This window comes from Lagenorhynchus albirostris, chromosome 8 (genome assembly GCF_949774975.1).
Source record: "Lagenorhynchus albirostris chromosome 8, mLagAlb1.1, whole genome shotgun sequence".
NCBI classification, from domain to species: Eukaryota; Metazoa; Chordata; class Mammalia; order Artiodactyla; family Delphinidae; genus Lagenorhynchus; species Lagenorhynchus albirostris.
In genome coordinates, this window is record NC_083102.1 from 93,145,325 (window position 1) to 93,168,390 (window position 23,066).

At 39.1% G+C, this 23,066-nt stretch overlaps 1 protein-coding gene across 2 annotated transcripts in view; it reads left to right on the plus strand.

Moving 5' to 3' along the window:
- Positions 1–23,066, plus strand: part of SUGCT (succinyl-CoA:glutarate-CoA transferase) — a 684,774-nt gene that overhangs the window by 202,557 nt on the left and 459,151 nt on the right. The window lies entirely within an intron of this gene.

Sequence of the window (23,066 nt, forward strand, 5' to 3'; positions counted from 1 at the left end):
AATAAAGTCCTGGGCCTAATTTCTCCCTTAGAGATTTCATTGTAGTTTTGCATTTGAATTACTGCCCTGAGCTGACAGGCTCGACCATTCTGGCTGTCTCTTTGCCCTGGAAAAGTCATGGAATAGGTGTTGGGGGGAAAGCGGCATCAGTAATATTTGTTTAGGCCATGACTTCCTGGTAAAAAGTTTTAGAATATGGTTTCAAATCCCTTAAATTCAAGGTCTCTGTATTGTTTAAATCAATTCAATAAACATTTACTGAGAGAATATTATGGGCCAAAAGCTTTGCTAAAGGTTATGCATGACAGATAGGGCCTGGAAAGAATTAACACTATAGGAGATAAGAAAGAGAAGTAGAACAATAGTTAAAATGAAGTGTGATAACTGCTATAATAGAGTTGTACTAGTATGAATAATTTCAGATATAAAGAAGCAAATAAATGTCTTATTTGGCACAAAATTTAAGTTTTAAAAAATCTTTGGAGGTTTGATGCATTAGTCGAAATCAGAAGTAAATTTTATTAACAAGTTGAGCTATTGAATTATAAAATACTTTAGTGGAGAATGCATTTTAAAAAGAAGAGAGTGCTAGCTGGGGGCCTCAGTCCTACCACCACAAGAAAATGAATCAATAAGCTAAGGGAGCTTGGAAGGGGATTTTTCTCTAGTCAAGCTTCCAGATGAGAACACAGCCTGGCTAACCTCTTGATTTTAGCTTTTGAGACCCTGAACAAAGAACCCAGCTAAGCCGTGCCCAGACCTTTGCCATACAGAAACTGTCAAATAATAAGTGAGTGTTGTTTTAAGCCACTAAGTTAATAGTAATTTATTATGCAGCGGAGAAAATTAATATATCTCATAAGCATTGTGTATTTCATATGAGCCTCAAGCTTCATGTGATATCAACTGGTTTAAGACAAATATATATATATTTTTTTGTCAGTCTAACCCTAAATTTGTATATATTCTTGATGTTTAAACAGAACAAATTCTTCCCTTTGGTTATGGTTTTGAATTTTACATTCCTGTGAAATAGTCTTTTTTCTTTTCTTTTCTTTTCTTTTTTTTAATTCTGGAAGAGCTGTACTAATTATCCAGTAGACACTATGTCAGAAGTCACTATGTTTCTGATTGCAAGCAGAGAGCTACTCTGTAAAAGGAAGTTTATTGTAAGGATTCACAGATTGGAAGTCTCAGGAGCGTGGTCTTCTCTGGGAACTGGTCCCTCTGCCTCTCTGCTTCTCTTTGGATGGTATCGTGATCTCCACTGATTGGCTTCCTTACCAACTACTCAGTATTGTTTTTGCCCCTTTCTTATTTTGGGGTGCATGTATTGTTGCCTTGACATGTCCCTGACTCACTTTCATAGCATATTTTTACTACCAGCTTCTTAAATGGCTCACTCTCTTCTTTTCCCAGTATCGGGTGTTTGGGAGACTAATGAGGTTGGACCAGCTCAAAGTTTTGGTCAGACATAGGCCACTGGCTAGCCTCTGGATGAGTGCCATTGTCTAACTCCCACCAACTATGGTAAAATTAGGATCCCGTGGTAGAGAACTAAGCCACTTTGGGGGCAGGTGTTATAGGCAGGCGGATTATAGTAAGTGAGGTGTGATCTGGATAGGTAGTGACAGCATTACTTGTATAATCTGTCAGTTACCAAGAGCTTCTTTAAATGAAAAGCATTGTCTTTTTTTATTAGTTTTCTCATTTGTAAAACAGAGGAAGTGACATTTTTCCATTTGCTCTCTGAGTGTTGGACAACTTAATTCTGAAATAGTGAAAAGAAATTACAATGCCTTATTAAGTGTTGGAACCCATAAACTGTAATACTTTTCTAACCAGAATTTTTAACATTCTCCAGGGTCCTGAAATGATGCTTAATTCTTTGCCTTTACTCTCTGCCTACAGTAGAGTCCTGTAAATATATTTGGAAGTTATTATGGCAAGAGATATAATTTTAAAAAAGAACATCAGTGTAAAGTATGTTAACTAAGTTTTTTGGTGTAATGAGATGCAGCAGAATCATAACGGAATGTGGTCATTCACGGAGCAGTGAGTTCCTATTGCATGGAACAAAAGGCAAGGTTCATGTTTACATATTGCAAATGGATATTGTAAATGGATAGTTCTTCATGGGTTTTGCTGATTGAATTTCTTTGGTTGATGACAAAGGTACTAAAAACTAATGTAAAGAGAGATCTGATAGCAGGAATTTAATTTTTTTTTCCTTTACTTAATTAACCACGTCCCCTTTTGTATATTGCTTAGGCAACTCTAAGCCTCAACAGAATCCCCAATATACTCATGAATCACCTGATTTATTACAGAAAGAAAATATATAATTTTGGCTTGAATTAGAAGGGAAGGGAGGAGAGTTATAATTATTAGTCTGTAAAAAGCTACTTTCCCCTGATTTTTTTCTGGCCACAAAGATATGCTAAGTTCAGTTTGTTCTTTAGGTAGCTCTCTCATTGCATTTTTTTCTTGTGTGATATCTGTGGGAGGAAAGGAGGAATTGATTCAAGAGCTTGCATGTCTCCTTGTGAATTTACAGTCTGGATCCACTGTTGAGGAGGTCCAGTGCCAAGAGGCATATCTGGAAGCAAGGGGGTGGAGAGACTGAGGTCTTGGTAGAAAGTCTGTCTGGTCATTGATTTGGGGGGTCACCTCAGGCAAATAGCCTGGTCTGCTTCATTGTTTAATCTGCAGTGCACAAGAAGAGTTAATGAAAGAGCTGTATTATTCAATACTTCTGCCATGCCAGTCACTGTATTAATCAGTTCCCATTTATTGTTCCATATACTTCTTACAGTATTCCTGTGAGGTACAATAGATATTCTCTGCATTTCACAGAAGAGAGTAGGCCCAAGGATGTAGCTGATAAATTTCAGAAACAGGAGCCTGTGCTCCTAACCAGGGAGAATAGAAAATCTGAATCAACACTTAGCACGCGGTAGGCACCACGATAGAGATATGGAGGGCTGCTATGGGAGTATATGGACTGCAGGGAGATCAGAGAACTTTAGGGAAATCAGATGCTGAGGTGAACTCTGAAACATGAGAAAGAGTGGATAAACGAGGAGGGTAGGGATAGGACATTCTGATGACAAGTAATAGCATTCTGTGAAGTTAAGTGGGTAGGTAACTAGATGGGGTGTATTGCTGCTCCTTTCTGTGGTAAAAGTTTCTCGAGAGCGATGATGGGAAACGGAGGCAGAGAGGTGGGCAGGAGTCAGATCAAATGATGTCAACTGCTTTTTACAAAGGTGATGTCTGCACATTTCGTTTGAGTCTCTAAGTGTACTATGGGGGAGAGTCTTCTACTGGCTCTTTGTGCTGCTGTGATTTGCATCACCATTTCCATGGACACAACCCTACCTTATTATCTAATTTTCATTTGCCTGGAACCATTATACAAGCCACACCCTTTCCTCTTTTTTTCTAATATATACTCTCTTGAACCTGGAAGCAGAGCTTTGATCAGGTCTCTCTCCTGCTCACGAATTTACAGAGGCTCTGTAAGGTTTATTGATTAAAATCCAGCTTCCATAACCCGGAAGCTGTTAAAGAATCCAAGACGTTTTTCTGACCGAATTTTCGGTATTTCCTTTATTTAACCTATGTTCTTATCAATCCATTGTTCTTATCTGATCAGTTCAGTTTCCACCCTATGCTCTCTCATGGAGTCCCCTTCTCTATCTTCCCCCGTCTTTGCATCTGCAAAGTCTATCTTATCCAGCCAGCTAGAGAGCTGTAATAGTAGGTGCATATCAACACGCTGAGACCCCTGGACCCTTCAAAGATCTTTAGGAGCTATCCTTTGCAGGTCTGGGGATTTTTTCTAGCCTTAACCTTCTACTTTCCATCTTCACCTAATTATCTGAGTCTCCATCTTATTGTCAAGTTCCTGGAGATCTGTTGCCTGCCTTTTCCTTTGTCTTCTCCCCAATACCTCACCTCTAGCATCATCAACATTCTCATTGAGTGCCCAAGGGCAAGTGACAATTTACCTCTTGTCCTGACCAGACCAGGCTCCAGGGTACTTTACCAGAATCCAGGCTCACCATTCCTCCTGCCCTCCAGTCTGGAAGGATGATTGGCCCTAATTCCATGTGCCTGTTGATTTGTTTTGTCATCTGTCCCTTCAACAAATATTTACTGATTACCTACTGTGTGCCAGGCACTGGAGACCTAGTGTTGAGCCAAACAGTTAAGTATGATCCTGCTTTCTAAGGAGGTCAGGAAGTGCTTCCTTGAGAATTCTCCAAAGCTGATACTTGTCACCATCCCTAAGACTGTGCACTCGCACTGAATTGTGACTCATTCACAGAAAGTGGCAGGTCCTTCTGAGCAGTTATCAGAGAAGGGCTCTGTTCTTCTAGCCTTGAGCCCTTAATCTTGCCCCAGCTCTCTCCCTTAGATATTAAAATATTGACCATGTTTTGGTGATCTGGTGCCTAACAGTTGAATTCTAATATCTACCACTTGTGTTATTTGTTCCTTTATCAAGACCAGGTCTAGGTGACCTGAAGAACTCTTTGTACCTTTTCTTTTGATTCCTGGAAGTTGGTGGAATATAATTAAAATGGATTTTAATGCTTCTAAATTAGTCTTAAATTTATAATATACATACAAGATGGTGGGAGCAGGTGGGGAGGGGTTAGAAATATGTTGCATGATCCCATGTTTATGTTGGTAGTGTTTTGTTAGTGTTAAGAATGGGGTGTAATTAAATTTTTAATAAATTATTTATTTGCCAGTATTTTTTTTAGTGGTTAGTACGTGGCAGGCACTGTGCTAAAAGTTATCATATGTATTATCTCATTTAATCATTTAAACCTTTGGAAAAACTGTCAACATCTTTCACTGAATCATGTATAAGCACTTTCTTGGGATTTTCACAATTTGGCCTATACTTTCTTGTTCAGACTCATTTTCCACTATCTTTGAACCCTTTGTGACAGTTAGTTCCTGGCTATTTTCCGTGCTGTATTGGCATATGTCTTTTTTTCCTTTATGTAGAACTCATTCTGTTTGTTTTCTTTTTTTTTTTTTTAATATTTCTTTGGCTGCATCAGGTCTTAGTTACAGCATGTGGGATCTTTGTTGTGGCATGCAGGCTTCTCTAGTTGTGGTGCACAGGCTCCAGAGCAGGCGGGCTCAGTAGCTGAGGCGCACAGGCTTAGTTGCCCCGCGACATATGGGATCTTAGTTCCCTGACCAGGGATCAAACCCGTGTCCCCTGCATTGGAAGGCGGATTCTTAACCAGTGGACCACCAGGGAAGTCCTTAGAATTCACTCTTTTCTCTTCACATCAAAATCCTACACTTGAGAGAATGGATCTGTGGACACAGCAGGGGAAGGGGAGGGTAGGATGAAGTGGGAGATTAGGTTTGACATAAATACACTACCACGTGTAAAATAGATAGCTAGTGGGAACCTGCTGTATAGCACAGGGAGCTTAGCTCGGTGCTCTGTGATGGCCTAGTTGCGTGGGCTGGAGGGGGAGGGAGGCCCAAGAGGGAGGGGATGTGTGTATGCGTATGGCTGATTCACTTCACTGTGCGGCAGAAACTAACACAACATTGTAAAGCGATTACACTCCAAAAAAAAAAAAAAGAGTCCTACACTTGGAGTTGTATCTCTTCAAGACACTCCCGTCTATTTATACTGAATATGATCTTTGGCACTGTCCTTAAATAAAGTAGATGCTCAGTGAATATTAGTTATATTAAGCATCAGGTGCTTTGGGTAGATTTGCTACCTTATCTCATTTACACTAAGCAGATGTGAGATTGAAGACTGTTCATTGCACTTCATCCCTGCCGTCTTAAAGAACTAACCAGAGTGAAAACAAACAGCCTCTCTAGAACATGTAATCACTAATTCTTAGTACTAGTACTTATTTTGAGGACTTTCCATGATTTAAGAAGGCCATAAACTGTGTTTGAATAAAGCAAGTTCCAAGAAGTCTAGTTTATAGATATTTGCCCCAGTAGGTGCTCAATTTTGTGAATGAATGAATCCTATGAGATAGGTACTATTATTATCAGATTAAAAATGGGATGCCTGAGGCACAGAGAGGTTAGATACCTTGCCTGGGTCGCACAAAGTAGCAAACAACAGAGCTGACACCTTAACCTATATGTCTTTGATGCCTGGCCCATATTTCCAACTCTGTCAACAGATAGCCAGGTAAACATTTAAGTGGAGTATCATTTCACATTTAATTCCATTATTACTCTTTGGCATACTACCCTTCCAGGAATACCTAGACTCCCAAATACTGTGACTAGTAACAGTAGAAAAATATTAATGTTGCTGCTGAAGCATGCCGTATCTGGTAAGAACATGTATATCAAAGTACTTGAAATCACAGATTATTTTGTAAAAAAAGGTAAGACTATATTTAGCAACAGACTTTCAAAATATATTTATAAATCTAATTGCTGAAAGCTTTGGTTTAACTTTCTTTTATAGTACCTGCTCCTCAAAATAATTGAAAAAAAAGTCTTCTAAATGGTCAACGGTTGCTTTCTTTTTTCTTTTCACTTTTAAAAATGTTACTTACTAAGAACACACATGCCAGATTTCATTTAACTGCATTTTTATGGTCCAGTCATTAGCCTACTGAAAAAAGTAGCTTAAATGGAAATACTGACATAAACCTCATTACACTGGCTCCAATGTGTTACTATTATAAAGTATCCGTCTTGAATATGTGTATGTTTTCATAGGATACTATTGAAAAGGTAATGGAAAATTAATGTTGCAGTGGAGAATTTGATTCTGTGTATATGTATTTAAACACTCTAGCACAGTGTATGTTTACAACATCAAGGATTTTATTTGGAATTAATGATATTTAAAACATATTTTACAACTGGCCATATATTATTTATGCTCCCTATTTTGAAGTTTTTCTCATTTCTTAGACAAAATATTTGTTTTTTGGGCTGGTACCAGACTACTTACACTCAACTTTCAGTAAGTAAAAACAAGTCTTAGGTGATCAACCTACACTATCCCTCATAAATTATTTTTTTGACATTTAAATTTTAAAGTATACTCTGCCATGCTGGGGTAGTGTGTCAAATGTTAGAAATAGCTGATCATGAAAGAATTTAAAAGATATCATCATCGAAAGGGAACCCTCCTACACTGTTGGTGGGAATGTAAATTGGTGCAGCCACTTTGAAGAACAGTATGGAGACTCCTTAAAAAACTAAAAATAGAGCTACCACGTGATCCAGCAATCCCACTCCGGGGCATATAGCTGGAGAAAACTCTAATTTGAAAAAATACACGCACCCCAGTGTTCATGGCAGCACTATTCACAATAGCTAAGACATGGAAGCAACGTAAGTGTCCATCAACAGATGAATGGACAAAGATGAGGTATATATACACAATAGAATATTATTCAGCTATAAAAAAGAATGAAATAGTGCCATTTGCAGCAACATGGATGGAACTAGAGATTATTATACTAAGTGAAGTAAGTCAGACAGAGAAAGACAATTATCATATGATATCACTTATATGTGGAATCTTTAAAAAAGATACAAACAAACTTATTTACAAAACAGAAATAGACTCACAGGCATAGAAAACAAACTTATGGTTACCAAAGGGGAAAGGTGGGGAGGGATAAATTTGCATTTGGGATTAACAGATACACACTACTTTATATAAAATAGATAAGCAACAAGGTTCTACTGTATAGCACAGGGAACTACATTCAATATCTTGTAATAACCTATAATAGAAAAGAATCTGAAAAAGAACATATATGTGTGTGTGTATGTGTGTGTGTATATATATATATATAAAACTGAATCACTTTGCTGACACTTGAAACATTATAAGTCAGCTATGTTTCAATAAAAATCAAATGTAAATGAAAAAAAAAGATAACATCATCATCATCATCATTGGCCTTACTGGTATGGGCAGAGAAACTTGCCTATGCACTTTTCATAAAGAAGGGAAGCAAGGTAGGGAACTGAATCAGTTGAGATGGTGACAGGAATGTGCGAACATGTGCAAGGCTGGAAGGTAATTTCTTTTTATACATACTTGATATATGTGTAGATGTGTGGAAAAATAGTAGATGTGGAAGAATTCCGTGATTTGAGACTCTATAATAATTGCCTTATCGTCTAATCATCGTACATATCAATTTGTGAAACTTGAGAAGAAATGAGTACTTTCCCTCTGGACCTAGAGCCTCTGCCACATTGTAAGTGGTTTGCAGGAAGGGGTTTGAAAGCATTGATCTTTTAAAACTGTGTAACTCTGGACAAATTACTTAACTTCTCTATGCTTCAGTTTCCATACCTGTAAAATGGAGAAAATAATAGTGTCTAACTGAGAAGATTGCTGGGACCCTTACAAGCATTATTGCACAATAAGGATTCAATAAACTTTACTACTATTATTATTTAAATAGCAAGCAGATTTAAGTTACTTTGAGAAGAATGGCAGAGCGTAGCCCAACACACTTGGGTTCTTGTCTTGGTTTCTTATTTAACAGTGTTTAGCCAAGCTGTTGTACTCTCTGAGACCTGATTTTCTTATGAGTAAAGTGGGATAGTCATACATGTTTTGCAGGCTTGTTGGAAGAATGAGATTATGCCTGTAAATTACCAAGCATAGAGTCAGACCCAATAGTGGGTGCTTGATGAATGGGACAATTATAATTATTTACAAAAACAAACCACCACCAACAAAAACCAACCCACAGTAATAATTAGATTGAGTGCCTAAGGACACTATGTCTTTACAAAGTAGTATTACTTTACTCAGCAACATAAAGAATGAAGGTTAGTGTTCTCAGAAGCTCACGTAGTTGACATTACCTCTCAGCCAAAAGAAATGTATTGCAGAGCAAGTGGTTGTAAATTCTGTGTTCTATTTATACATGATGAGGGTGTTGTGAACTCTGGAGCTACATTTTAAATCTCATGTGTGTGAGGGCTTTCTTGTTTCTTACCTTATAAAATGTCCTCATTTTAAATGTCTCTAAGTGCATGTAAACATGTATAAAATAGCCCCAAACACTCATAATAAAATAAGCAAGATCTTCTAGACCAGACCATTTTCTTTCTTCTTCATTGTTTTATTATAGTCCTCCTATCAGGATTTCATGTTTGATCTTAAAATCACAGAATTTAATAGCTGGAAGGGACCAGTCCAACACCCTAAATTTGTAAGTGAGGGAGCTGTGACCTGACAAGTTTAAGTGATTGCCTAAGGCTGTATAGTAAGTTAGTAGCAGAATCTAGGTCTTTTGTCTCCAAGACCGAACATTCAGGGGTGAGAAATGACAACTGGATCCAGACAAAATTGAGGCTTTTATTACTTAGGAGAGGTGGCACTGGGGCTCTACAAAGTGACCCTCAGCATATATCTGTGTGACATTCAGCATATAGCTGAAAGAAAAGATTGGGTAAGGCTTAAAGTGAGGGACCTTTACCTGGGTGGCAGAGGCTGGCCCTCGTGAAATTTCCTGAATGGACCCATACACCGTTTATAAAGGATATTATGATCTTGGTTATGATCAGGTAATAATTATCTAAGGATGTCAGGTTGAACCAGAAAGGCAAGCATCAGGTAGATATCGAAGTAGTGGGGTGGTATATTCAAAGTCAGAAAAGCAGTAGCACCTTAGCTCCAGGGAGGCTCTGCTAACTAATAGCTTGAGGAAGTTGCTTATCTTTCAGGGCTTCAGTTTCCTCTACAGTAACTTTATAATAATACTATCTATATCTTACGGATGTGCTGATAAGCAAGGTAATTCATGAAATGAATTTAGCATAGAGTCCGGCACGAATATAACCACTTAGTAAAGAATAGCTATCGCTATAATCCCAAGTGATCAGGCTCTTCGTGGTGGGAGATCTGTTACAGGGAGAAAATTCTATCCCTTGAGACAGAAGTACTTAGAGAACTTATTAGGTTCTCAGAGCCCTGGAAAAGTCACTCACAATTTAGGATAACATTCTAGTCTGAACAGATAAAAGAGGTACGTAGTAGAGAAATTGAGACAGAAACCTGTTCGCTGAGCAGGGCAACAAGGTGGGTATTTAGTATTTTCAAGGAGTGCAACACAGGGAATATTACGCTTTCCAGTGTATACAAGTGAGCTGGGTACATCCCAGACTCAAAAGAGATTCAGAGTGTAAGACAAATTTCAATGAGCTTATCCTGACTAGATTCAAAGATCACTGGTGGCCTTCCCTCCTGGACTCTTATACAAAGATAACTGTTAAATAACACCAAGTTAATATTTATTGTTATTAGCTACTTTAAAACTTATCATTGATGGCCAGTAGACATCTTCTTTTAGGTATGACATTTCTTTCTTTTTTTAAAAAATAAATTTATTTATTTATTTATTTTTGACTGTTGGGTCTTTGTTGCTGCATGCGGGCTTTCTCTAGTTGCAGTGAGTGGGGGGCTACACTTCGTTGCAGTGCACGGGCTTCTCATTGCGGTGGCTTCTCTTGTTTTGGAGCATGGGCTCTAGGCACACGAGCTTCAGTAGTTGTGGCACGTGGGCTCAGTAGTTGTGGCTTGCAGGCTCTAGTGTGCAGGCTCAGTAGTTGTGGCACATGCGCTTAGTTGCTCCGTGGCATGTGGGATCTTCCCGGACCAGGGCTCGAACCCATGTCCCCTGCATTGGCAGGCGGATTCTTAACCACTGCGCCACCAGGGAAGCCCCTAGATATGACATTTTCTAAAGATTTTTTTTTTTTTGCTGCTGCTTCAGAATGAGTTTTTAACTGATGCGATGACTGGCTGCAGCTGTATTTACAGTTTAGTTCTAAAATGTGGCTCCAGGTTTCGATAAGGCCATTTGAAAATCCATTTGAATTCCAGAAACCTGAGCAAGAAATTTGTCCCCACCATAAATTTCTGATGTCCAATAGACTTGGAAATAATTGTTTTTTTCTAAGCTCTTTATACATCTTAATTTCTGTCTTTTGATCATGGAGTTTTGTGGGAAATCTGTGCAGCCTGAAGCAGCTGGAGGGGGTAAATCACATGGACATGATATATGCCAAGCCTGTGCATTAAAGATTAATAGAGAAAACACAAATAAATTCACCAATAATAAGAAACAGTTATTTGTATGTTCTTTGTAAGCCAAAATACAACCATGAAAAGAAAATGTTGAAACCAAATGAGACAGAAGACATTTCGGTTCTGTCAGCCCTCTCATTTCTTCCTTTATCCACAAGATCATAAGCTTTTATATTGGACTTTTTGAGAGTATATTATTCATATTTGTCTCCCCCTGTGCCTAATATATTACCCAGAAGAAGATATAGTAGGTCAACAATAGATATGTATTGAATGAATGAATACTGGTGACTTGAATAAGTATTCTGGGACAAGGAATAGTTTATTATGTCTGGAGAACTTTTGGATGTTTTGTGGTATGTGCTGAATCCTTTCTTTTAGTTCTCTTAGTAAGAGAACCTGTCTGATCAAATAAAATAACATCTATGAAAATTCTTTATAAATTGTGATGTGCTCTGCTAAAAGTAGGCTTTGTCAATACCTTTGTACTATTATCTTGGGAACCTGGAAAGACTACACCCTCTGAGTAAGGACCAAAGTCTAGGAGTAAGGACAATACTGAAATAGACCAACCTTAACAAAGGCTAAAGCCAATTCTTGATGAGATCAAGGTGATCTTTTAAGTAATTCAACCTGCCCATCAGAACAAAACTTAACAGAAACATCCCAGAATTTTATAGGAAGTTAACATAATCCAGAACCTTTGCAATATATCCTTTATAATTTTTAACAGACACATTTGTAGACATGTGAAAAAGCTGGAAAAAGTGACTGGTAAGGAAGGTATAAAATAATCAATTGAAGCAGACACAGAGATGGTCCAGATACTGGAATTAATAGACAAAGGACTTCAAAATTAATCGTGATTAATATGTTAAAAAAACAGAGGAAAAGATGGACAAAATGATGATAAAAAGATAGGATATTTCAACAGAAATATGAAATGAATTAATAGGCATTAAAGAGTACCAAAATATATCTGACATTCAAACCCACTAGATAAATTTAACCACAGTTGGTACACAGCAAGAGAGAATTAGTGAATTCATAGAGAAGTCAATAAATAATATTCTTTTTTTCTATCTTGAACTTCAGTTTGGAATTTATTCATTCAGCCACTCTATGCCTTTGATGGGAGGGATTAATCCATTTATATTTTGAGTAATTACTGATAGGGAAGGACTTGCTTCTTTAGGTTCATTCTAGTTGAGGTTTTTTTTGCTTCTTGAATCTAGATATCCATTTCTCCCCCCAGATTTGGGAAGTTTTTTTTTTTTAATTAATTTAGTTTTGGCTGCATTGGGTCTTTGTTGCTGCACACAGGATTTCTCTAGTTGCAGTGAGCAGGGGCTACTCTTCGTTGCGGTGCGTGGGCTTCTCATTGCGGTGGCTTCTACTGTTGTGGAGCATGAGCTCTAGGTGCACGGGCTTCAGTAGTTGTGAGTCGTGGGCTCTAGAGTGCAGGCTCAGTAGTTGTGATGCATGGGCTTAGTTGCTCTGTGGCATGTGGGATCTTCCTGGACCAGGACTCGAACCTGTGTCCCCTGCATTGGTAGGCGGATTCTTAACGACTGCGCCACCAGGGAAGCCCTGGATTTGGGAAGTTTTTAACCATTATTTCTCCCAATAGTCCTTCTGCACCTTTCTCTGTTTTCTTTCTGGGACTCCCAAATGTGTATATTGGTCTGCTTTATTATGTCTCGTAAGTCCCTTATGCTTTCTTCATTCTTTATTCTTTCTGCTCCTGTGACTGGATAATTTAAAATGGCTCATCTTTGAGTTCACTGATTCTTTCTTCTGTCTGGTTAAGTCTGCTGTTGGTTAACTTAGTGAACAACAAACTCTAGTGAATTTTTTCAATCAGCTACTGTATTCTTCAGCTCCAAAATTTCATTTTAGTTCTTTGTATTTTCTGTCTCTTTAATGATAGTCTCATTTTATTCATGCATAGTTTCCCTGAGCTCATCAAACATCTTTATGATGGCTATTTAGAATTCTTTGTCAAGTAATTCATAGCAACCTGTCTTTTTAGGGTCGCTTTCTGAAGAATAATTTTGTTCCTTTGATTGGGCCATGCTTCTGTTTCTTCATGTGCCTTACAACTTTGTGCTGGGATCCATGCATTTGGAAAACCACAGCCACCTTTCCAGTCTTTATGTGCTGGCTCTGTAAAGGGAAAGACCTTTACCAATCAGCCTAGCTAGAGATTCTGGAGGCCTTTTAAACCTTTTTGGTGGACGCATCTTCCCTGGACTGCACTTTCTCTTTTCAGGATCTCATAATCTCTTCCTCCCTCTGGTGTCTGTTTGCAGTACTGCAGGTTCTCTAGATGTGCAGCAAACTCCCAGCTCTCTTTTATTCTCAGCATCCCCCAGGTATCTAGTGTATGTTGTGTCACATAAGTGCTCTGAGACTGGAGAGGCAGAAACCAGTTGCTTAAGCAGCCCCCTGAAGAGCTGGAATAGTGGATGCATACTTTACTCGTCTCTTTCCCTGTTTGAGTGAGAGGCCACTTCGTTGTACACCTCTGTCTGTCATCCTGTGGATCCTCTGGAATAGTAGATGCCACCCAGTTCTCTCTCTCTCTTTTTTTTTCCTCAGCAGCCGCCAGGCATCTAGGGTATACTGTGTCCTGTAAGTTCTCTGAGACAAGTGAGACAGAAACCTTGTCCCTCAGGCAGCGTCTCAAAAAGTCTGCACAGTGGCTGTACGTCTCAGTCTTCTCTTTCCCTCCCCAGGAAGAAGCCAGCAACTGGGAGTTTTCTCCCAATAATGATGCACTGAGTAGGGGTTGGGGGGGGTATGGCAGATGAGTGCCACAAATTTTCCTGCTGGCTTTGATGTGACTGGTTTCACACTTGCCTGGGCACCTGGCATGCAGAAGCCTCTTAACCATTTTCTGGATTTCTCATAAAGGGAATTGGTCTATGTACTGTTGTTGAGGGAAAGAGGATCTGGGGCTTCCTATTCTGCCATCTTGCTGATGTCACCCCACATCAGGTTCTCTCTTGAAGGGAGATCTTAGTGGTTCATCCCCATTACTGCCTTACTAATTATTATTATTATTTTAATATTAGTGTTTTAGATTCACTCAAATACTATATTTTACTTTATTTTCTCAACATTCCCTTTTGTATCTCATTCTTTCTAGGTTTAATTTCCTTCTTTCTAAAGCATATTTTTTTAGAAATTGCTTTGGTGAGGATCTGGTGGTGATAAACTCTGTCGGACATTATTAGTCTGAAAATGACTTTATTTCAAGATTATTCTTTAAGAATATTTTAGTTAGGTATAAACTTTTATGTGGAAAAGAAATCCTATATTTCCTGTTATTATATCTCAGAATTATCACCTGACTTCTATTATTGCTATAGAGGTTTCTGCTACCGATCTAAATGACATTCTTAAAAAGGACAGATTATCTTTTTATTTGGATGATTTTAACATTCTTATTTTGTCTTTGATATTCTTCAGTTTTATTATGGTTTATCTAGATGTACGTTTCTTCTTCTTTGTTCCACTTGGGATCCATTGAGTTTACAGAATTAATTCTCAGGCATTATCTTTTCATATATAGCATTTCCCTCATTTTCTCTGTTCTCTCCCATTTATAACTCCATTTGGATGCTTTAATTTTAACCTCCTTGTCTCTTAATATCACTTTTACGTTTTTGATCTCTTCTTTTTTATGAATTCTAGCTAATTTTTAAAAACCTCTATTCCAGGCAGCAGTTCTCCTTTCAGCTTTCTGATATGCTCTGTAACCTGTCCATTGAGTTTTAAATATCAATTATATTTTTATTTTTTAAAATTCTATCTTGTTCTTTAAAAAATGTACCTTTTTTGAGAGTAACTTAACTTTTCTCATATGTTTGAATCTACCCCTCATTTTAAAAAACATTTTAGCCATGGTTATTTTATGTTTTCTATCTGGAAACACCATTAGTTGAAGATCTTGTGATTCTGATTCTGCTCTTTATTGTTTCTGCCAACTCCTGCTCATAGTAGCTTATTTCCTTGTATATTGTGTAATGTTGGATTGTGGGCTCCAAGGTAATTGGGCTATCTCAGTGTAAATCCTTTTCAATTTAGGTTGAGGGTGTTCTTCTGAATAGAGTTTGTATTTACTTCTTGCATGGCACCCTAAGGGACCTAATGGAAAGCAGGGACCATTTTTTTGGCTTTCGCTATTCAAACCCTAGTGATAGATTTGAACCTCTTTAAGGAAAAGCCATGATTCGGATTATTCAGGGAAGTCTTTTTTCCTCCCACCTTTTCTCATGAATAGGTCTTTCTCATTACACTTTTACCCTTTACGTGTTCCAGCTTTATGATGGTTTCCCAAGGGGCTTTTCTAACCTGTCACAGTCCTGGTTTAGATGGTAGTTAAGTGGTTCAGTTTTGATTACCAACTTTGAAAAATTTAGGACAAGAATTTGGAAGTGGGTCAGTGTTACAAAGAGAATTCCTGTAGAAGTCATGGTTCAATCACAGAGCTGAGGGAGAAGAGACTGAGGAGAAAAGCACAGAAATCCCACAGAGTAGGAGGAATTGGATTGGAAGGAAGTAAGATTGCATAGTTTCTCTCCAGGGTAAAACAGGAGAAGGTGGTTAGGAAGGGCAAGGAGATCAAAAAAAGTGAGGACTTTGAGAAAAAAATGTTGTGATTAAGATGTCAGTTGAGAGTAGATTTGGTGAAGTGCTGAATAGGAGCCATCCCAGGCAAGGAAGGGAGGAATGAATGAATGGTAGGGAATGGAAGCAGAGACGGACTACTATCTGAGAGCAGAATAATTTATTATATATAGTTACGTAATTAAAAACTGAGTATTAATTGAACAACATGTGGAGGGAGGTTCCTGAAGAACTTAAACTATTTGGTCTTCGCAAATGTCATTTTCTTCTCAGAACACCTGATGAATGAGATTTCATGATCATTTTTTAAAAGACACCCTGTCTAAATAATTAGCTATCATATTTAAAAAACGGAAATTTATTGGATGGAAAATATGGATTAAGGCAAAATAAATCAGTATTCTCTTGGCGTTTAGCCAAAGCCTTCATTTAGGGACTTATATAAAATTGCAAACATAGTTTATTCTTTAGGGGATAATATTAAATCACACTTTAAATATATCAGTTAATTTGTGAAACAACACTGAAGAAAATGAAAGGTCACACTTTATAGATTCTTCTGGATGTCAGCAGGGTCCTTGCTCCTGTGTAGGCCTGACAGTTTGCCTGGCCCTTTTTAAACTTTTCTGTGGAACACTCTTCTGGGAAAAATTAATTGGCATTCTTACCAAAAGAGTTTCATGATCAAACTAATTTGGCAACTCCTTTTTTAAAATTCTAGGCCCCTTTTGGAGATTCATAAATTTGCTAGCACATTAAGGGTTTTGAAAAGTAGAGTAAAAAAGCTGTTGAGCTTGCATTTCTCAAACTTATTCAAGTGAAGAAAAGTTTTGTGTGTGTGGTGCTGAGAGAGAAAAACAGAGGGAACATTGTTATTAACACCCTACGGAACAGTGTTTTGTGAAACTAATTTGGGAAATGCTGGCTTAAAGTCTTCTGTAAAAATCCATTTTCAAATAAATATGAGATCCTCCTATATGTCAGGCCCTGTGTGGAGCAAACATAAGTCCATAAGATTCTTGTTCACTACTCCCCCAAACTCCAGTGTGCAGGAGAACTTCAGTCAGATACTGACCCTGAATTTGCATCATATAGCACAGTTTAGGAAATCTAGGATTAAATCTTTTTTGGTTCTAACAAGCAGAAATGCAGTCAAACTAACTCATAAACAGGGATGGGGGGGTGGATAAGGGGAGGCTATTGTAAAGCTACAGAGATTTTGCAGAAAGGAAAGTACAGTTCCATTTCATGAGAATCAGGATGCCATCGGGCGTGCGGCAGTTGCTTAGTCCTTGTCTGTTTCTTTGGTGTAGTCTGGTCTTTTGTCTCAGTTTTAGTCTTTCTGAGGCTTTCTTACTTAATTACTTAAGCCTCATATGATCATTCCAGCCCCACCCCCAAGTGGCCTTTTGAATTGTCAAGCTGATGTAATTGATTCCTGATCGGTGAATCGATTGGCTGGCTTGGGAGTAATACCCACGTGAGTCTCGTCAACCAGGGATGAGGAGTGGTCGGTCACGCCATGTACAGAGCTGCTGCTTCGGGGGTGTTGAGGGAGGAGTGCAAATTAAACATTTACCGTAATTGGGATGAAGAATTTTAGTGTTTGAGAAGACAAGCAATGGTAAATTATTTCCAGCACATTCTATTATGCATAAAAATGCTTAACTAGCTCCCATCTTTATTTACAGAGCATGAATCCCAGAGGAACTGAAATGAAACAATTATTCAAACAGAGAATAAACTCTGAAATAAAACAATCTCCTGTAACCCCTGACCTTTTAGCTAATATGACCTGTTAATGTTGGCAGGGGTCATAGAAATACCAAATACCTTTTCTTAAGTGGTTATGGAGATGAGAAAAGAATTATTGCTTTCTTCACCTTTTGACCTACTGGAAGGACTTACTGAAAAATTTTTTTCAGGTTGTTTTGGAAGAATGCTTCTAATGGCTCTGATTTTAAATTACTTTGGAAGGGACAACTTCCTAGTTGGTCTAAATTTTGATGCAAAAGAACCTTGCATAACACTCCCATGACCTCAGTTGTGGTGTATGTGCCCATGTGAGTGAGTCCAGCGCTTTTGGGTCACCAGTGATTGAAACAGGAATGTACAGAATAATATTCAGAGTACATATTGTTTTTTCTTGTATGTCATGAAATGGAAATAGTTGAGGTACATTTTGAGACTTCAGTCCTCTAGCAATTCAGCATGACTCCCTCTGCTGAAAAGCCTGGGCTCGTTTTTCCCTTCTTCTTAGAGGCACACACGGAAGGGTCTATTGACCTTTCCATCGACAGATTCAGGCTTCACTCAGTTTCCAGATTCATAAGGACTTGAGACAAGAAACAATTAATCCATGCTCAATTCTGTTAATTTTGCCTTTTGATTTTTAGCTTCCCAGGGAGAGAATTCATTGATCATTTAGTCTTCAAAGATTCTGGCTTTTAATATAGTTATTTCTCACTACAGTAGCAATTCATCATTCTGGTCTCTTCCTTAATCTCACATGCATGACAGATGGCCTGGGTTAGGCTCCCAGGTCCTGATCACACAGAAGAAGGAATGAGTCCTTTAAAGAACTGGTTCAGATCCTGGAATGTGGCCATCTCATCAAGGTCCTACCAGCTGCTTGCAGCCTACCACCTTTTCCATCACTTTCCTTAGTTAGAGATGTCTATAACTATTTAAAATGGAGCCTTCCTCTAAGCTTCTTCGGACCCTGGAGTTGACTTGTTTAAGATACTTGGTTATCCCATGAGGACTACATTTCACTTGTTCCTGTGAGTCAGCCGGGCCTTACCATAAGCACTTATTCTTCACTGCATAAGTTGAGTAGCCATTAGTTCTTCCCATGATCTTTGGGCCAAGCCCAAAGATGTATTGCGAACCTGTATACTTTAGATTCCAAGCCTCTGTACAGGAACCCATTTTACATTTGGATGCAAAAGAAATTTTACTTCCAGTTAATGTTCAATTATTTGGTAGTAGCTGTCTGGGTTATTTGTTGGAAAGAATACTAAGGCTGATCCTGTATGCTTCAAGACAGAGTGCCAGAGTTGCACAGCAACATCTGCTATGGGCACCGGTTTGGGGAGATGATGATGGAATTGCTGGTTGGAGGTGGTGGCGGTATGAATGCATCTTTGATGGTCCTGCCCTGTGGTGAGATGCTAGGAGATTTCTCCTCACCATCCTATAGGATAACAACTTCCTGGCCTCCAAACACCGCAATGGGTTAACAAACCCTTGGCTTTGAGTGTTAGGGAGGTAAAGGAAGAGATCTTTCAGGCCAACTAAATGGCTTCTGAAAATGGGAGGGCTGTCTTGTGAATGGGCAAAATTTTGACCGTGGTAGAATGAATAAGTGCTTAATTAGGGGGACTGAGTCTTGCATTGTTCCAACTACAGGATACATCCGGAACTCCTAATGGAATTATAGTCTCCATCTCCCTTTAAACTTATCTTCACCCTTAAACCTAGGCAATAACCTGCGAAGAAGGAAGTGTGTTGTGGGAATCAATTCTGAGCATGTTTGTCATTCTCAGTGAGTCCTCACCTTTGGGTCCCTGACACTTCCTCCTCTTTCCTACTTCACGTTTCCTAGTTTTGCCAGCAAGCCTTTTGTATACTGTCTAGTATTTCTTGAATTGCTTGGTTTGCTGTGATCGAGCATTAATACATCGGCTTTGATTTAATAAAATGTATTAAGCTTCTGTTATGCCAGATATTGTCCTAGATGCTTGGTGTAGCTGCAGCAGGCTCTAAGTTCTTATCTGCCAGCCAGGCTCCCATGCTCACCTGATGTCACTGCCATTGCTTCATATGTCTTTGTTCAAAGGCTTGGGCTTCTGCTTTTGCTTATATTCTCTGAGGTTCTCATCTAGTTAACTACCTGGTTACTATCCCTCCACCCTTTGGCTTTCTTTCACAATTCTTCATGTGGGAATTTGGAGGCAAGTCTCTGAACCTCATTCCCATAACTGGGATCCTGCAGCCTCTGCCTATAAATCTCAGGAGCCGACTGCCTACTGTCAGACTTTCAAGAATTAGTCTGTCAAAATTCCTTACTCCATTCCCTTCCTATACCCCCATACTTTATCTGGCTGAATGCCTTCCTAAGCCATGCTTATTCACACTTTCTATACTCTGGGCTGAAGTTCCACTTTCAACTGGACCGGTACCCCAGTGCCTCCTCAGGTCTAGTGGGTAGGTCTAATGTCAGGCCTCTCCCCTAATCCCAGTCTCACCGTGTGTGCCTTACATTTTGTCATTGATAAATCTTGAGACATGATGGAGTTAAAATGTGTTTCAAAAATCTTATTGGCAATCCACTCTATAATCCACTTTACAATAATATTGTTATTGTAACTGTGGTTAATATTCTGTTCTAGCTATATTTTTTGCTTGAAGGTGAACTGTTATGGTGACAGCCTGAATAAAGTTCTAGCCTATGAATGCTTTTAACTAGTCTTAGATAAATGTAGGCTCATTGTCAGAAATGATATTCTCATGTATGGTACATAACTAGTACGGAACTATGACTGTTGTAACACGTTGGAGATAAAACAAAGAGCACTTAAAAAATGCTTAACACAGTCAAGGAATTTTTACCTTGAAGTGCTCCTGAAAAATCAGTGTGGACTCTTGTCCAGAAATTTTTGTTACTTTCCGTTAAATAGTAGGTGCTTTTGGCAGGCTCTTCCAAACAATCTGGCTTAAAACAATCAATTTATAAAACAGTCAACTCAGAATCATCAAAACTGGTTTCTAACCCATACTTTCCAGGAAAAGCAACGCCGTGTGCCATTGTACATTGTGTCCAAGATACACGATGGCTGCCTTCTTGAATAACAGCCGGCTTTCCTCACAAAGGACTTCTTTTTTAAGAAAAATAATATCCACTGATAATTTGTGAAGAAGATGCAAAATAGGACAGTTTCCATTTCCTTTCTTGCCCTTGCCTGCACACCTAGTATCAAATACTGAGTGATTGAAAATTCTAAATATTTTTTATTTGAAATGGGATTTAATTGATTTGAAGGAGCTCAAGGAACATTCAGACTTCCTATGGTATTGGAAAATCCTGACCTGGATCTGGGGTGGCAGGAAATCAGTACATAATATTGCTTTCAAAGCTATTCTAGAATTCAGGACAAGGGCTTGTATTTAGTATTCAGAAATGGGTGTTCAAAACTGCTTATTCCCCATGAAAAAATGTGTAGAGAAGTAGGTAGTAGGTGAAATTAGGGCCTCCCGGGCTCCTTTACCACTTTGCACAGTTCCGTCCCATAGATGACACTGTTCTTGAGCTGTAAGCAGTTTGTGTCTCATTGCCATCTGGCTCAGCCATAAGGTGAACTGAACTGTTAGTGGTAGGAAATAGTGCTCTAAATTTGTCACGATGTACTAGCACAGACCCAAAGTCATAACTTCTTGACATTCCAGAAAACATTCTCATGGCCATGAGTTAAACTTCATGGAATGTCTCTTTCCAGTGGGTGATGAAGTCATTTAGCAATGGTTACCTTTTGTGGAAGAAAATCTTGTTAAAAATTAAGTAGCTCCAGGAGGGTTTGAAGTTGGTGCCCTTGTTTTTGAAGTAGACACACTACCAACTGTACGTACCTTTTTTAGATCAGAGAAAATACTGATGCACTGATACAGTAGTTTGAGAGGGTGACGGAGGAAGTTCCTGTTTTCCTTTTCCCATTTGATCGTCTGATAATATATTGAGTTGATGCAGAACTTCTAGAAGTCCTTCTGTAGTTCTGTCAGCTCAGTAATGAAGACATCGTCAGAGCAGGTTAGCATGGCTGGAAGCTCAGAAAGCAGGGTATCTGGGGATCAATAGCAACTTCAAGAGCAGTGGGAATTCCTGACTGACCTCTTACTTCGCTGCTTTCCTGTCTGCTCAATATTCTCTACCCCTGTATGTTACATCTCTCCCCTTCAGTTTCTCAGGTGTGGTCACAGTTTACATCTGAAACTGCTCTAACTACACGAACTAAACTTTGAATCCCTGTGTCCTCTTTACATGTCTCCCAATGTGCTCATAAGTTGTGCAGTTTCCTTGGGATATCTAATCCCTTGTTCCATCAGTATTTTCTCAGCCTGAAAACCACCTTTCTCCCAAGGAGAAGGGGTTGATTATGACTAGAATGTGAAGAGAACCATGCAATTTGTGTGGTCTCCCTGCCAGTGCAACTTGTCACCCTTGAATAAGCACAGCTCACAATGAGAGGTGTTTATTTTCTGAGGAATAATGAAATCTGGTCTCTGAGGAAAGGCTTGGTGTTGGCCTGTCCTTTCAAAACTACAGACACTTGCTGCCCTTTCTCTCATCATTTCATGCAGAAGCAATTGTTTCTTTCCTCTTGAGGCTTAAATTTTTTTTTTTTTTTTTTTGCGGTACGCGGGCCTCTCACCGCCATGGCCTCTCCCGGTGCGGAGCGCAGGCTCAGCGGCCATGGCTCACGGGCCCAGCCGCTCTGCGGCATGTGGGATCCTCCTGGACCGGGGCACGAACCCGTGTCTCCTGCATCGGCAGGCGGACTCTCAACCACTGCGCCACCAGGGAAGCCCCAGAGGCTTAAATTCTTTACAAGAGAAACATCCCAGCCCTGAGTGTTTGTGGGCCAGTCTGATGCTTTTGATTTGAGTTCTCCCTGTGATGGAAAACCTGCTAGAGGTGTGTGTGTGCATAGCATGTGGTCACTAATCTTGCCTGGTATGGGGAGTGAGGTGACCAAGGCAATGAGGTAAGAGAGTTTGCAGAGTGGATAAGGGCCCAGGAATCAAGATCCAAAGGGTTAGAATGCACTAGGGAGTTCCTTTTATGTAGGAACCAGCATATTAGTAACTTATTAATAATAATGATATTTATTGAGTCCTTACCTTTTATCAGCAACTATTCTAGTCACCTCACACTGTTGCTCTCACTTCACATTGAAACTGCTTCGCTTCAGTAAACACTAAATGAAGCGTTTTACATTTTGACCATCCATAGTCTCCTGTCTTCCACTGTGCATGTTCAACTACTCCCACTATGGTTGGTCTTTGACTTCATCAGGATTTCTTATCCACTGACACCTCTCCCTTTGCCCTATCCATAACCTCCTCCTATCTCTACCACCTTCTTCCATATCTAGATAGTCCATAGCTCATGGTTCAATAACCTTCTGGCTAGTTTTCTAATTTTCCTACACCTGTATCTTTTGTCATATCCATCTGACAAAACGCTAGAGAATGCAAATATCCATTTATTCTATGTCTGAAACTGAGAGACGATGGAGAAAGTCACTCATTTGGGCTCTCAGCACTTCAGCATTCCAGTTAT